Below are 14,827 nucleotides of genomic sequence, written 5' to 3'. Positions count from 1 at the left end.
CCATGTCTTTTTAGTTTTCAAATTAACCTACTAAAAATGTATTGAAGATGCAAAAATGATAGAGTATAACACATCATGTAACCCGGTGGTTGTTGTAGAATTACATAGCATGCTTTAGCTCGTACAAATTCATGTTAATATTGCCACTTTTTGTTGAGATTATGGGATTTTTTTTGTAAAATTCCATTTAAAAGATGACAAGAATAATTGGACTTTTTCTTAACGTATATAGTTTAGACATAAATCATGCATGGGTAGGTGATACAATGTATCGTCTTTTGAAGACAGTTTGCCTTCTCTTTCAATCTTTTAATGTTTCTTTTGACGTATCCGTATGGCAAATCATGAATTAGTTAAAAGATCGTGCAGTTCAATGCACGTTTTTCATTTTATTGATATATATACACTACTTCATTTCATTTAATTTTTTGCTATTCTCATTTTCTTTTTTCTAGTTTTATTATGGAGTATTTTCTACAAATGCCCAATCCATTTTTGCGGGGTTAAGTTAATGTCTTTGTTTTAGGAGCACAGAAGTATAGCATATAAGGATTTGTTCAACGTTAAGATCATTTTTTAACGGCAAATATCATTAATTAATACAGCTTAACAACTAGTACTGTATAAGATAGCACTCCTAATTAATTAGTGATTAGATATCAATATCCAATTTGAACCCAAGACCTCCTTAAAAGATAAGACCTCCCACATCTTATTTGGACTAGCTAGCTACAAGGCAAGACTATGCTGGTAGTTTTTTCGATAAGAATATAGTATCTGTAATCAATTATAAATGAATGTCTATAAATAAATGGATTTTGTTAAACAAAGCTCTAAAGACTTTCGTTAAGATGCATTAAATAGTACGTTGTATGTTTACTATAAAAATCAGGGGATGAATTTTTGATATGAAAACGTAAAACCTTTTTATACACGTTAAGTGAATTCGTAAGGGATTCATTTCGCATTTTCCTAAATAAATAAGTAAAAAAAAACATGAAATGCTTACCTTAAAAAAACATCTATATAATAAGGGAAAAGTGAGTATGAGGCTGTTATGCACCCAACTTGGGTGAAAAACCCCTCATATACTAATATTTTAATATTTTAAATAAATACATGGTCCCCCATGATTTTTACCTTTTAAAAAAAGGTATGTGAGGAGTTTTTCACCCAACTTGGGTGCCTAACAGCCTCATATTCCCTTCCCCCATATAATAATGGTGTCGGACAAGATATGGGTTATAGGTGCAAGTAGTAACCAAGGTGTACAATCAATTCATGTACCCACTTTATATCACCCCTCATCCCCACCCTCACCCTTCCTTCTATGGCTCACCACCTAATCTTTCATAACTTAAGGCATAGTTTAGTTATTAGTTGTATTAGTTATAGAGGCCTAGTCATTGTGAACCAGGATCTAATAATGTGCAAGTCGATCAAGTCAGAGTAATTTTGTCATTTTGCCTTGTAATTATTAGAAAGAAAAATGAAACTTATTGGTCCTTTCAAAGATTAATTGCCTGGTTGATAAGAAATTGATATTGGCTAATTTAGTTTGGTTCACAACCTATTGGATGAGAAGGAATTATTAACTAGACCATACAACACACTACAAGAAAAATGTCATTTAGCGACAAGTTTAGCGTCTTCCTTAGCGACATTTTTTAAGCTAGCGATTCCATTAGCGACGTCAAGTGAGATGTCTCTAGAAAAAAGTCGCAGATTTTTGCGTCATATAAATATAAGACGCTAAATATTGCGAGACATACAGAGACACCACAGAAGGTGACGCTATTTTATTTAGCGACATCACCGTTCAAATCGCTAATCGCGTCGCTAATTTAGCATCGTGCAGTCGTGCTAGCATATGTCAATACCTGTGTCGCTAATCTAGAAGAATGTCCCGATTTAAATTGCGAATGGAGTCGCTGATTTTCATGTCCAATGGTCATCTGTGTCGTTTACGCCTAAGCTTTTTTTAATACCCTAAACTCGATCTCACATGTGCATTATTGTATAATAATTATAAACAACTGAAGAAATTGATATTAAAACTCAAAATATTATACATTACAAACAAATACATTCAAACAAATATTTATTACAACTTTAGATACCTATACAGCCTTGGCTGGAGCAGCGGAAAAAGAGCACCAGGTTGCCCGTTAATGGTAATAGCATCTCATACATTCGGGCTGCACCGCTGGATAATGCTTGTAGCAGAAAACTGATCACTTCTCTATCCCAACATTCACCTATTTCATCATTAACAATAACAATATCGGTTCACTGAATCAGAAAAGTACACAAAAATGAAAATTGAGAGTGGTGCGACGACACTGAAATTAAAGTACCTAGAATAACAGAAAACTCGACTTTGGGTTGTAGAAAGGGATATAAAGAACCAAAAGTAGGATAGATAACAAGTGCACCATAGACCGTGGCTCTTAGCCATCTGCTGTGATCATACCACCACAATGTTCACTCCTGGTATGTGTTACTTCCTCCTGGCCGATTAGTCATTGAGTCACAAATTCAGGTACAAAAGGTAACATACCATGCCTAAAAAAGACAATCAACCAACGAACCTGAAAAAGTACTTTGACGGTGTATCTTTAGAATCAAGAACAAACCTGTGTTCTTTGACGACGGTGTATCTTTTAAACTCTGCCTCCTATAATTGAAAAAGGAAAAAGACTTGTGTTTTTATACTTCCTAACAATGATGAAAGATGTAAAAATGATAATGTAAACTAAAAACAAAGCAAAATTCTACAAGTACCCGCTGTCCGGCCATAAGCTTGGGACTTGTCAGATACAGGGCGGACCATTGCTTGACAGGGACTAAGCCAGGCCAATATGGCCATTTCCACTTATAATGCTCCATTAGTATATCGAACATGCGTACAACTGATCCTAATATATCCCGGTGTATCATCACAGGTCTCTGTCTTTTAGTCTCGTCTTCTGCTGAATACGACAAATTAAATCTATGAGGAAGTTGGAAGTCCAACTACAATAGATGTGGCATTTCAATCTCGACCCATTCAGTTATGATTAAAAAAGTTTGAGTAAATAAAATTTTCGTTGAATTAAAAAAGTTTGAGTGTTTATAAAATAAAAATTATTTTTAGTCAAAATAATAAAAAAAAAAATAAAACATTAAACATAGTAAAATATCTTTTGACATCACAAATTAACGACACTTTAGCAAGTAGCAACAAATAAGATGAATTGAAAAAGTGACTCTAATAACGACTGGTTTATAGAAAGACGCAAATTAACGACACCACAAGCGATTTACATAAACAAGTCGTAATATGAGCGATGACGTTCGCCACATGTTCTAGGACGTCGCAAAATAGAGACTTAATTTGCTACAACAGTTGCGACACTGTAAACTAGAAATATCTTGCGAATCGATTTTCAACTCAATTTGCATCATGGAAGACGAGGGTGTCGATAAACAAGTCTCTACTTGCATCGCAAAATAGCGACTTTTAATTGTGAGTCGCTAAATTTGTCTCTAAAAGAATGTTTTCTTGTAGTGACAGTGGCGGAAATAGAACCGTAAGTGATCGGTAATACAAAATTTTTTTCCACTAGCATTGTATCTGCCTAAAGTAACGATAACAACGATAACGACTAAACTGTTACGATTTTTAACGTATTTTTGGCTATTTTAATGAATTTTTTAGAATTTTTGGCATTTTTAGTAGTTTTTTTTTATTATTATTTAGTTGTATAGATACATCCTTATAAGTTTTATTGATAAAAAATGTTTCAAAAGTTTAAAGTTGGTTACAAAATCGGTATTCCATATTTATTTGACCCATAGCACCAATTAAAAATACATCATTTTTCAAAATTTTTAATTATCTAAATTTAGCGGACCTGTAGCCCAAACTACCTCTTGTGTCATTGTAGTTCCGACCCTGCCATACAATGTACATGCATACATAATGAATAGTGTTTTACCCTATTTATATGTTTTAAATTGATTAATGAAACATGTAAAGTTAACAATCAATTGTCATTTCTAAACAATTTGCGGATATAACTAGAAATATAAATGTAAATCTTTTCAAGTACAAATTACCCGTAAAATGTAACTATATCACATACGTGAGTTTTACCATCGTCCATTTAAGTTAGTTTTAAGTATAATTTTCCGCCTTTCTATGGCAACCGCCAACCGGCGTGTAGTAGAAAAAGTGGAAGTCCATCTATTGATCATCAATACAAATTAACCATCTTAATGATTTTGGTTCATTTTGGAGTGCATTTAGTTGTCAAATGAAGAATACAAAGGGTTCTTCGTTTCTAAAATTGAAAATAAATTGAAAACAAATAAATATGAGTTTTTTCAAATTATAATTATAAATTTGAAAACTGAGTTTTCCTTTTTCTTAAAATAAAATCATATTTGAATACGTTTTTCAGTTTCCATCTCATAAAAATTTTATTTCTAAAAAATACATAATATTCTACAGACTCTTAAGTGCATTTATTTGGTGAAAACACCTTTTATTTTTCATTTTTAAAAAATTATGAAAAACATAAAACGCGATCAAATCATAGCTTATAAAAAAGTTTTTCAAATTAAAAAACAAAAAACACATTTTTCCATTTCTTAATGAGATATTAGAAATCACTTTTATATTATTTTCCACGTGTCATTTTCAATATCTAAAATTTAAAAACCTCATATTATATTGACACCACGAACGCAGTCATCCCTGCCCCTGTTTCCCTCGCCCGCATCCCCAATGCCTACTTGACTAAGTATATTAGAATATGTTTTCTATTATGGGAAATGAAAAAATATATTTTAATTTTGAATGTGTTTTAAAAATTTTCTATTGTCTTCTAGACATGATTAATTAATTTAATGTTCTTGAAAATTAGAAATGCAAAATCGAAAACATTTTTCAAAACTCAACGCGATTTTTAATTTTTTGAATAAAAAATAGTCAACCTCACCACTCTTCGCATCGATAATATGCTTTTGAGTTTGGATTGTAAAATTTGATCCCATCAGATGTAAAGCCCCATTTAGGCCATATATCACGACCACTATTAAAGTTTCTGGCCCAAAGTTAGAGAGCATGTCCCTAGCTTGATCTAGCTATGGCCCAAAATTGAGCTAACTATTCCTAAATTCTAGGAGATATATAATCATATAATGGAAGAAAAGCCCAAGATGAAATATTACTTTTTTAAGCATAAAATACTTGAAAGTCATCTTGTAGGGAGACATGTTACATTACATTATATATATATAAGGATACTAGTCTTAATACCCGTACGATGTACGGATTGACCATATTTATTGTACGATTATTTATTTTTGTTTCTGGAGATAATACTTGACATGCTTCATGAGTATCTCTAATGCTAGCTTCATACTGAACTTATCCTGTTAATATTTACCAATATACTAAAACATGATTGATTTTTTTTTTATGAACACTTGGCTTAATATTTATACGACATGTGTCCTTTTTAAATTCCTAATTTTAAATTACCTTATTACTATCAAACACTAATTTAATCATTAATATAATATCTGGCAAAATCTCTTTAAATTATTATATAGTGAATGATGATTTTTCCTATACAGATGTATTGATCTATGGAGGATATTAATGATATATAATGATTTTATGTTATGAATGATTGATTGATGATGAATGTTCTGCATATTGAATGTGTGTGTGAATGTATGAATTGATTGTGGATGGAATGAATCTGACATCCAATGATGAGGACTATTTATAGGCATCATATTAGGGTTTTCGTATTTTGGGTCGTGCAGATATTGGCCCTGGCCCAATACTTGATACGACAATACGAGGTTTAAGATAGGATCACTTGTAAGTGCATGTCTATGGCTCGTCTGGGCCCACTTCGACGATGCACTCAAAGAGCATTGTGAAGGTGACGACGATCTCAAGAAGAGTAGGAAAGACTTGTTGAAGAAGCAGTATTATGTGTTCACTAGCTTCAAAGATGAAACTCTTGATGAGACACTGGTTCATTACAGTCATCTGCTGGTTGAGCTTGCCTACTTTGGGTACAATCTAGATCCAGAAGACGTGATCGATAAGTTGTTGGAGGCACTTCCTATCAAATGGGAAGGATTTATCACTTCTATCCAACAAAATCCCGATTTCAGCAAATGGACACTGGAACAGATTATTCGAAAGCTGAGAAGCTAATATATGAAAAGAAAGTCGAAAGAAGCAAGCAGCAGTGATTTTGTTCAGCGTCCTGAACTCTATCGTTTCAAGACAAGCATTCCTTCCTCAAGATCTTCAAGTGGAGGGATCACTGCCTTCTACAGTGGAGATGATGAGAAAATGAAGAGGACGATGGATTCTGACAATAGCTTGTTGTATGTAAATTCTCCAGAATCAGCGATTGTTGTGCATAATGGTAATCAGAATAGTAGTTCTCCAAGCTCGAGTTTAACAGGTATGCCGATGAGCATAAGATCTGCAGAGGGACATCTGGGCATGCTCAATTCTTTTGTGTCGGCTCATGAAAATCTAATTGGAGGAAAACTGACTGATCCTGAACTAGTTCGGGAGGATTACAGGTAAGTTGATCTAGACGATCTGGAAGAAATGGACCTGAACTGGCAATTGGTTATGTTGACATTGAGAGTTCAGCGTTTCACTGATAGAACTGGAAGGAAGGTGATTGATGGCAAAGTAGGGTTTGATAAAACCATGGTGAAATGTTTTAACTGTGATGGCTTTGGACATTTTGCACGTGAGTGTCAGAGGCCAAGACGGGATAACAATTCAACTACAGGTCATCAGAACTTCAATCAAGGTGGTTCTATTGCTAGTCAGAATTCTGGGCATCCTTATGCTAATATGTACTGGGAACCGTAGCTCAGGAGAGATCGACAACTCAAGAGCATTAGTGGTTGGAGGGATAAATGATCTTGTTGATAATTCATTCGACTATACATTGTATGCCAACACGGATGAACATGATAGTTTTCATCAGAAGGTAGAAGAGGAACCGGAAGCGTCAGAACCAGTAAGAGCAAGTAACAGTGCTGCTGAGACATGGTTCATGGCACACTTGGAAGTCATTGAACAACCGGAATCACTAAGGAAAACTACAGGGATGTGGTTTGTCGATAGTGGATGTTCAAGACATATGACAGGAGATAAGAGATTGTTAACTTAATTCACTCCTGTTAGAGGTTCGTATGTCAGTTTTGCTAGTCCTAAGGGTGGTAATATCTCTGGTATTGGGAAAGTCATCAATGGGAAGATCAATATAGACAGTGCAAGTTTAGTAGATACATCCACTAAAGATTATCCCCCTATGGAATATGAGAAAGAAAACGAAGATGTGAAGATTGAGATACCTGGTAATCTGAGCACAGAAGAGCTAGTGAACTTTGTAGCTAATCTTGAAGCACCAGGGCAGCTAGTAAGTCTATCTTTACACACTCTCATATCCATATGTAAGTATAACATAGATTTGTCAGGTGAAAATACAGCGCTTAAAAGGGAAATTGAGTTCACAAAGGTCAGTTTAAATGATGCGGTCAGTTCCAAATATAGTGATACTCACCTTGAGAAGGATTCTGTCCAGGTTATCTACTTTACACTTTTTGGTAGTGACAGTATCTTCTCAGAATTGGATGTAGCCGGAACATGCATTCTAATTGAGTCTAGAATTAATAAGATTTGGTTTGTTGAAGAAAAAATCTGTAATCTGAACAAATATGCGAGATCTTTTGAGTATATCTATAGCCGAAAAGAAGCTCTTGAGAAACTGAACTAGTTAGCTGGACTAAATGTAAGATCTTCGAGTCAACCTAAGGAAGGACATTTGTCTAGGTTCTTACATAAAACAAGCATGTCACAAGAAGGCTATTGGACTGATCTTGTACTTAATGAAAAGGACAAACCTAAAACTGTGAAGGCATGGTTTCCTGCTGATATGATTTCTGAGGAGGAAAATGAAAGACCCAAAGCCAACAAGGCTAGGGGTCCCTTGAGAAACTAATATGTTTGTGAATGTGCAGGAGCTGCTAAGGAAGACCGCAAGTTTATGGTTTGTCAATAACGGAAGCTCTAGGCACATTATGGAAGACAAGGGTCTAGTGACAGAATTTACTCCTGTCAAAGGATCATATGTCTGTTTTGTAGAATCCAAAGGCGGAAATGTTTTCAGGGTTGGAAGAGTTATCAAAGGAAGTATTTTAATTGACCATGTTAATTTTGTTGAAAAACAGGATCAAGACTCTTTAACATGTGTACAGATGTCAGGGAAAGAAAAAGTCTATCTTACGCAATATACACTAAAAGGGCGGTGATCGAGTTTTTACCGAGAGAGAATTTTCAAAAGACTATTTTGTCCTCGGGTTTTGATTGACAAAGTGTGGAGTGTTGAGGTTATCAAAGAGGATTGCAATCGTGCTCATCCTAGAATTGTACCTATTGTGTAAACTCCTGAACAAGAAGAGATATGCAGATCTCATGAACAAACTGTGAAGGACTTTGAAGATCGGTTAGATGGACGAAAGAGAAAACTCCGTGAAACTGATGATTATTGCTTCAAGAAAACATGTTCTAGTTAGTTTTATTATTTGTTATGTTCTCTAAAGTTTGTCATAGATATTTTACTATAGAAGATCATTTCTAGATGATGATCTATAGTACATATTTTATCTTGTTATGTCTATTCGTTATTGGATATTTTAAATGTCTATTCCAGAATTGCACTAGTTTAATCACAGGGATGAAGAAATTGGTGTTCTTAAGGAAGGAGACAGTCGTGGATGTCAATCTTCGAGGAGATATGGGAATACTTTTCAGCAAGTGAATGCTTGTTCACAGGCTCAGATGCTTAAGGTTAGATATTCCTTTATGCTCTTGTAGAAAAGGACACTAAAACCACCATATCCATTACCAATGATCCTGTTAAGCACGGTAGGACTAAGCACATAGACATAAGGTTTCATTTTATTCGTGATTGTGCTGAAAAGAAATTAATAGTCCTAGGAAAGGTGCCAAGTGACTTTAATTTAGCTGATCTGTTCACTAAGGCTTTCGACCGAACTCGTTTTGAGTTGCTAGTCCAATTGATTGGAATGAGAAATCTATAGTGACCGTGTCTCTCAACAGGAACTTTGTAAAATGTGTCGTGTCGTATTGTGTGTCAAATAGAGTCATAAAAACAATATAAAAATGATAAAAATCAGAAAATAAAAGAAAATAATAAAAGGAGTAAGGTCACTGTGTGAGGACGATTAGACGTGATGATACTTTAGTTTTTAAGCCTACTTAATTGTACTGTAAAATTGTTGTGTTTAGTGACTCCATTATATGATGTATCGATAGGCACAAAGTACCAAGGTTTTCTAATAATCTGAACTTAAATGTATACAATGTTCTTATGGGAAACATATTCATATTTATGGTTGAAAATGCCTGCTCCGTATTTAGAGTATGGTCCTTAAATCTTACGAAAGATCTAGCATTTTAATTATGTATATTTGGTTGTTATATAGGAGGTCTCGAGTACATACATGTGTATATATTGCTTTTTCGGATGAATACTTGTGACAAGATATGCAAATATCTAATAAATCTTTTGAAAATTATGGAGCTAATGTGGCCTTTGAGATTCGGACAAGTAAGTCCTTGGGGTGTCTTTGTATACCTAGCCTACCTAAAGCTTCCAACTTGGGATAGGTTGTCAGAAAGTTCACTACATGGATCTCATAGAAAATCACGGGTTTTCATAAGTGCTTTAAAATAATGTCACAAATATACAAGTACTTAGCATCATGTAATGATGAGTATATTTCCGTACGATGAGTCAAGTTATGTCGCTTTGCGTGTGAGGAATCACCGACTTGTCACCGCTGACTTGATTCTTAAAGATCGTCTCCCTTTAGTTGCCAAATGTCTTAATCTTAGTGCTTGTGTCGATTGTGGGAGTATATCTGAATGTGGGTCACTTAAGTTCGCAAACTTGATTATGTGACATATTAGGCTACCCGGGTTACATGGTGACTGTCATTGGCCAGGGTATGTCGAAAGTGTTACAAACTAAAAGGAAACTGGAAGTACCGAGTGTTTAAGAGGATAAATATATTAGTAATCGTCTTGGATCACTGTTCATAATTAATAATAAGAGAATTATTTCTCATGTAGGCTTATGTAACATGCTAAGCTGATGTAATCAATACAGTACTTTAGCTATTGTAACCATGTTATTTGTTTATGTTCGTGTGTGTGTTAGTGTTATGTGTTTCGTAAAATGTGTGTAATTTTATTTATTTTTGTTTGTATTGTTTAAATAAAAGTTCCTATTGCACGAGAGACATAGTCTATATAGTATCTAGTTTCCAAGAGGACTCACTTACGTTCTATATGGAACAACGAATAAACGAGTAGGGTAGTTAAGCGATAGTGAAAGGATCAAAAGCTAAAGGAAAGTTGGTTAATTAACAAAATATAGGTTTAAGGAAAAGAACACAGCGTTGTTAATTTCAATAAACAAATATTAAGTTAATGTAAATTTCTTAGAAAGAAGATTTTCTTAAGAATGAACACTGAGTTGTTCATAGTTTTGAATTTGATTTTAGAAGAACTGATTTGATCTTTAGATGGAAGATTGTCAAAGAATTAAAGAGGATATGATTAATAGTTTGAGAATTATCCTTGAAAAGATCGGTTTTAAATCAAAAAGATTTGATGCAGAGATATCAAATGATTTTGACTTGGTATGAACGTGCTTGACAGTGAATTATAGACCTTAATGTGACCTAGGTTAATAATAGATTGTTAAGTAAATTCATTTATATTTATCTTGCTGAATTATTCATTTCTTCAGATTGTATGTTATTACTTTAAGAAGATATGATGATTGTTTGTTGAGATGTGGAGGACAACAAACAGATGTTTAATTTTGTAGGTTGTCAAGCAAGTTCTCAGCATGGAAGCAAGGAAAACGAATACACAGAGATGTATAGGTCATATTTTCAACAAAGATAAATACTAGTATGATGAGGCAATCATAAAGGTATTTATTATTGTTAATAAATTTAACCAAGATGTAATACTCTTATGACAAGGTAATCATGTATTACATATGGCGTGTGATTTTTATTTTTTGCCCAAGATCTTAAAATGGGATAAATCATGAAGATTTGATGTTTGATAGTATTCGAAAAATTTTAGGTCAATGAAGATTTGGCGAAAAATTTAGGAATTATCAAAATTCTCTTATGATCATGATATCCAAAGTTTACATGAAACTCTAAGTTTCATGAGAACATACCTTAGTGGCAAAATTATTGATTTTCTCTGATGCAAAAGTATAAGTGATTATAGTTTCAGTTAGATGATTTTACTGAGTTAAAATCAAGTAACTTTTGAAAGAATAATCATGACAACGATGGTGACATTTGTATGTATAATGCATTGTTTATTGTTACAAGTATTATTTAGGAATAAAACTATAAATATACCTCTAAAATATTACATTGTACCAAAATTGGAATGGGGGCAGTTACCCACATTGCCCCTATTGTGGAGCCGTCCTTGAATTCAATAACATAGGGATGTAGTGTCAAATTTATTTTATTTATTATTTTGGATCATTTTTATCTTTGATAAACTAGAATCTGGCGTGTAGAGCTGTGATTGGAGTCATTGTCCTTCCAGAATTGAGGTACTACTATGTAGTCATATGAGTCATTCGGGGTTATATTACTCATAATTTACTAGAACAGAATTTATGATATTCATGAGTTAAACCTGATTCCGTTTTACGTTTAGTTATGCTAACTAAATTATATCAGGAGCGCAATTAACCATTTCAATTGTACATGAATACATACTTTGTAGGGCAGTTTCTCTATAGATGAAATACATGCTTTGCAGCTCAATGTCTCTATAGATAGTATATCATATATACGCCTCAGGTTTTGCTTTATCGAAGTTCACAACTTGAAAATTTTATTCTTTGAACATCCGTATAATTGTATGTTGTACCTCTTTTGGGAATTTTTCAATAGAAGTGGTCGGAAATATGTAAAATGGTTTGTGCAGGATGTTTTTAGTTTGGGTTAACTGGGCTTGGCGAGATGTGTTTGACTAATAAATGCTTTATTGTCCATATTGTTATGCTTTACTCTTTTTTAGAATAGATTGTAATGCTTTACTTATATTAACAAAAAATAAATTATTACAAAAAAATCTCATTTTCTGTGTTTTTGTTCACGCTCACTTTTCAGAGCTTTAATTTGGTACTTTTTGTGATTTTATTTTGGCAGAGTCGTTTGAGCTTTCTTTGAGGATGTTGGATTAAATGATGATAAGGTATGTAATTGCAACAGGATTTTTGTATAGTCTGTGTATGGCAATCATTGTTCCATAAAAAGCAAGTTTATGGGTACTATGAGCATATTGTTCATTCTATTTTTTTTAAGAGGTGAAATTTATTATGCAGGCTAATGGTATTCTTTTTGGATAGTGTTGAGTCGGGTATGCAATCGTTTCTAAAAGAGCAGCAGTAAGCAAATGGAATCAAGAGAGAAACGATTGGTACAAAAGATTGGGTTATCTTGAATCTATATATGTACCCAGGGACTGATTCTGACAGGCTAGACCATAATTTATAGGTATATAATTGCAACAAAAGATTGGGTTTGTAGTCTTGTACTGAAGGTACATCTTTCATTAGTCCATAGCCGTTATTTGTTAACCGTGTATCTAGATATATGGTTGAACCAAGACAGTCTGGTGGACATGTGACTTATTTAGCCTGTGCGAGAGAATTTGGGTTAGTTTTATTGTCATCGTACCTGTAGTTATAATTTATATCAATCTAATTCAAACATCCATTTTATCTGCATAACTGCATATAATCTTTCATTTTGTATGTGGTGTATAATAGTTTACTACCATTTTTGAGAACTACATTATGTACATTACAAATTGTTTTAGCGAGATTTTTGCCACAACGTATGGGTGGGTTATCGGACATGAGTTCTAAACGGTGTAAGTTTTGGGTTCTAAAACATTATGTGAGACTAGAGGGTTATCACTCATTTACCCCTTCCACATATAACCACAACTTTTTTTAGAGTTACCGCTGCAACGCGTGGGCTCCCCTTATATTAAAAGACCAATTGCAACTTTTGATTTCATTAAATTAAGATTTTAAACATGTGATTAAATTAAACTTTTAAATTGGTCGATCAATTTGACTAAATTAAATTAAAATTTTAAGTCAATTATAATTCTAAATAAGTCAACCAATTTGTATTACTAATTTAGATAAATTATAATCAATTTATTTATAAAAACAAAGTCCAAGAAAAAATGAAGATCCGATCCTACATGAAAAAGGATATCTCTAACATATAATTATCATTATTTGATTATTAGATGGGGTTTGTTAAATACAGCCTTTAAGGCTATGTTTAAGGTGCATAAATTGCTTGTACATTTACCATGAAAATCAGGGGGCGAGCTTTTAATATGGAATGTATACGTTTTTTATACACGTTAAATACAGCCTTAGGGCTGTATTTAGCATTTCCCTTATTAGATTAGCATATACTTCATACAATTATTAAATAAGCAGTTAATATTAGGGGTGTTCACGGACCGATTTATTCCGGTTTTGACTAAATCTCAAACCAAACCGGCATTCCCGGTTTTAATATACATTAAACCAAGTCAGACCAACTATGTTGTCAAACCGAACCAGACCAGACCATGTGAGCCGCTCCGGTTTGACGGTTTTAAATTCTTATTTCCCTTTCTTCTATTTCCATATAATCTTTGTGTATATTTGTGACAAAGAGTCATAACAAACACTTAAAATTAGAACATTTATGAAACTATTAAAACATAATATATGTTTGAGTCAACAATCAAAAGACATTCGATCATATAATATTTTTATATAGATTCCACATCATTTAATATACATGAGAAAGTTTAATTTCTTTAAAAACATATAAGGTCAAAACAAAATATTTACATAATGTATATTATATCCATTGTAGTACCAACACATTATTGTAAAAATACATGTATATGTATATGATTCCTTTTATTAATGGCTAGATATTATCAAAAGTCATATACATATATACCTTTGGTCCGGTTCGGTTTATGGCGGTTTTTTCTTTGTTGAAACTGTAACCGAACCGATAAACCCGGTTTTTCAAAACTTGAATTGCCAGACCAGACTTTAGTAACTCAATCCGACCAAACCAATCCATACATCCCGGATTGCTCCGATTTTTACGGTTTGACGGTTTGATGAACACCCCTAGTTAATATGCATTTTTTGATTTACATCACCAATTTTATGTTTTAACTTAAGTTAAAAATAATAAATATGTTATTGCGTAATATATATCTGATAACAAAATAAAGCTAAAAGTTAGAGAGGTTACAATTGGATTAATACATATTAATACTATTAATATTTTATTTTATATTATTAATTGTAATCAAACTAATTGTAATATTGTTGTTTTTTTAATGGTGAATTTCGCTTGAAACTTCGTGTTGCGATTCGACAGCGGAAGGTCTAACATACGTTGTCTTAACCGGGCCCGCACTAGAGAGCTCTCTCGAAGTATATATATGCTTATTTTAAATACCCGGGGGGGGGGGGGCTCCTACTAATCTGTCCGAAGGCACGATGATTAATAGCGGTAGACCATGCCCCCTTCAGACTTGAATGTAGGTATACCCAAAATTGTTGTTATTAATAATTGTAATCAAACTATAATTAGGATAATCATTTTAGTAATTAGA

The 14,827-nt window shown here is 33.3% G+C and overlaps 1 long non-coding RNA gene across 1 annotated transcript; it reads right to left on the bottom strand.

Annotated features, from left to right (window-relative positions):
- Positions 1-2,366: 2,366 nt before the first annotated feature.
- On the bottom strand, positions 2,367-2,990 carry LOC122586516. Its single transcript, XR_006322018.1, has 3 exons — positions 2,785-2,990; positions 2,637-2,677; positions 2,367-2,510 (listed from the first exon to the last, which is right to left on the bottom strand). It is a non-coding gene; the product is annotated as an uncharacterized LOC122586516 (long non-coding RNA).
- Positions 2,991-14,827: the final 11,837 nt, after the last annotated feature.

Source organism: Erigeron canadensis, chromosome 2, assembly GCF_010389155.1.
Source record: "Erigeron canadensis isolate Cc75 chromosome 2, C_canadensis_v1, whole genome shotgun sequence".
NCBI classification, from domain to species: Eukaryota; Viridiplantae; Streptophyta; class Magnoliopsida; order Asterales; family Asteraceae; genus Erigeron; species Erigeron canadensis.
Note: the sequence above shows the minus strand (reverse complement) of the source record. Positions and strands in the feature narration are given on the sequence as shown.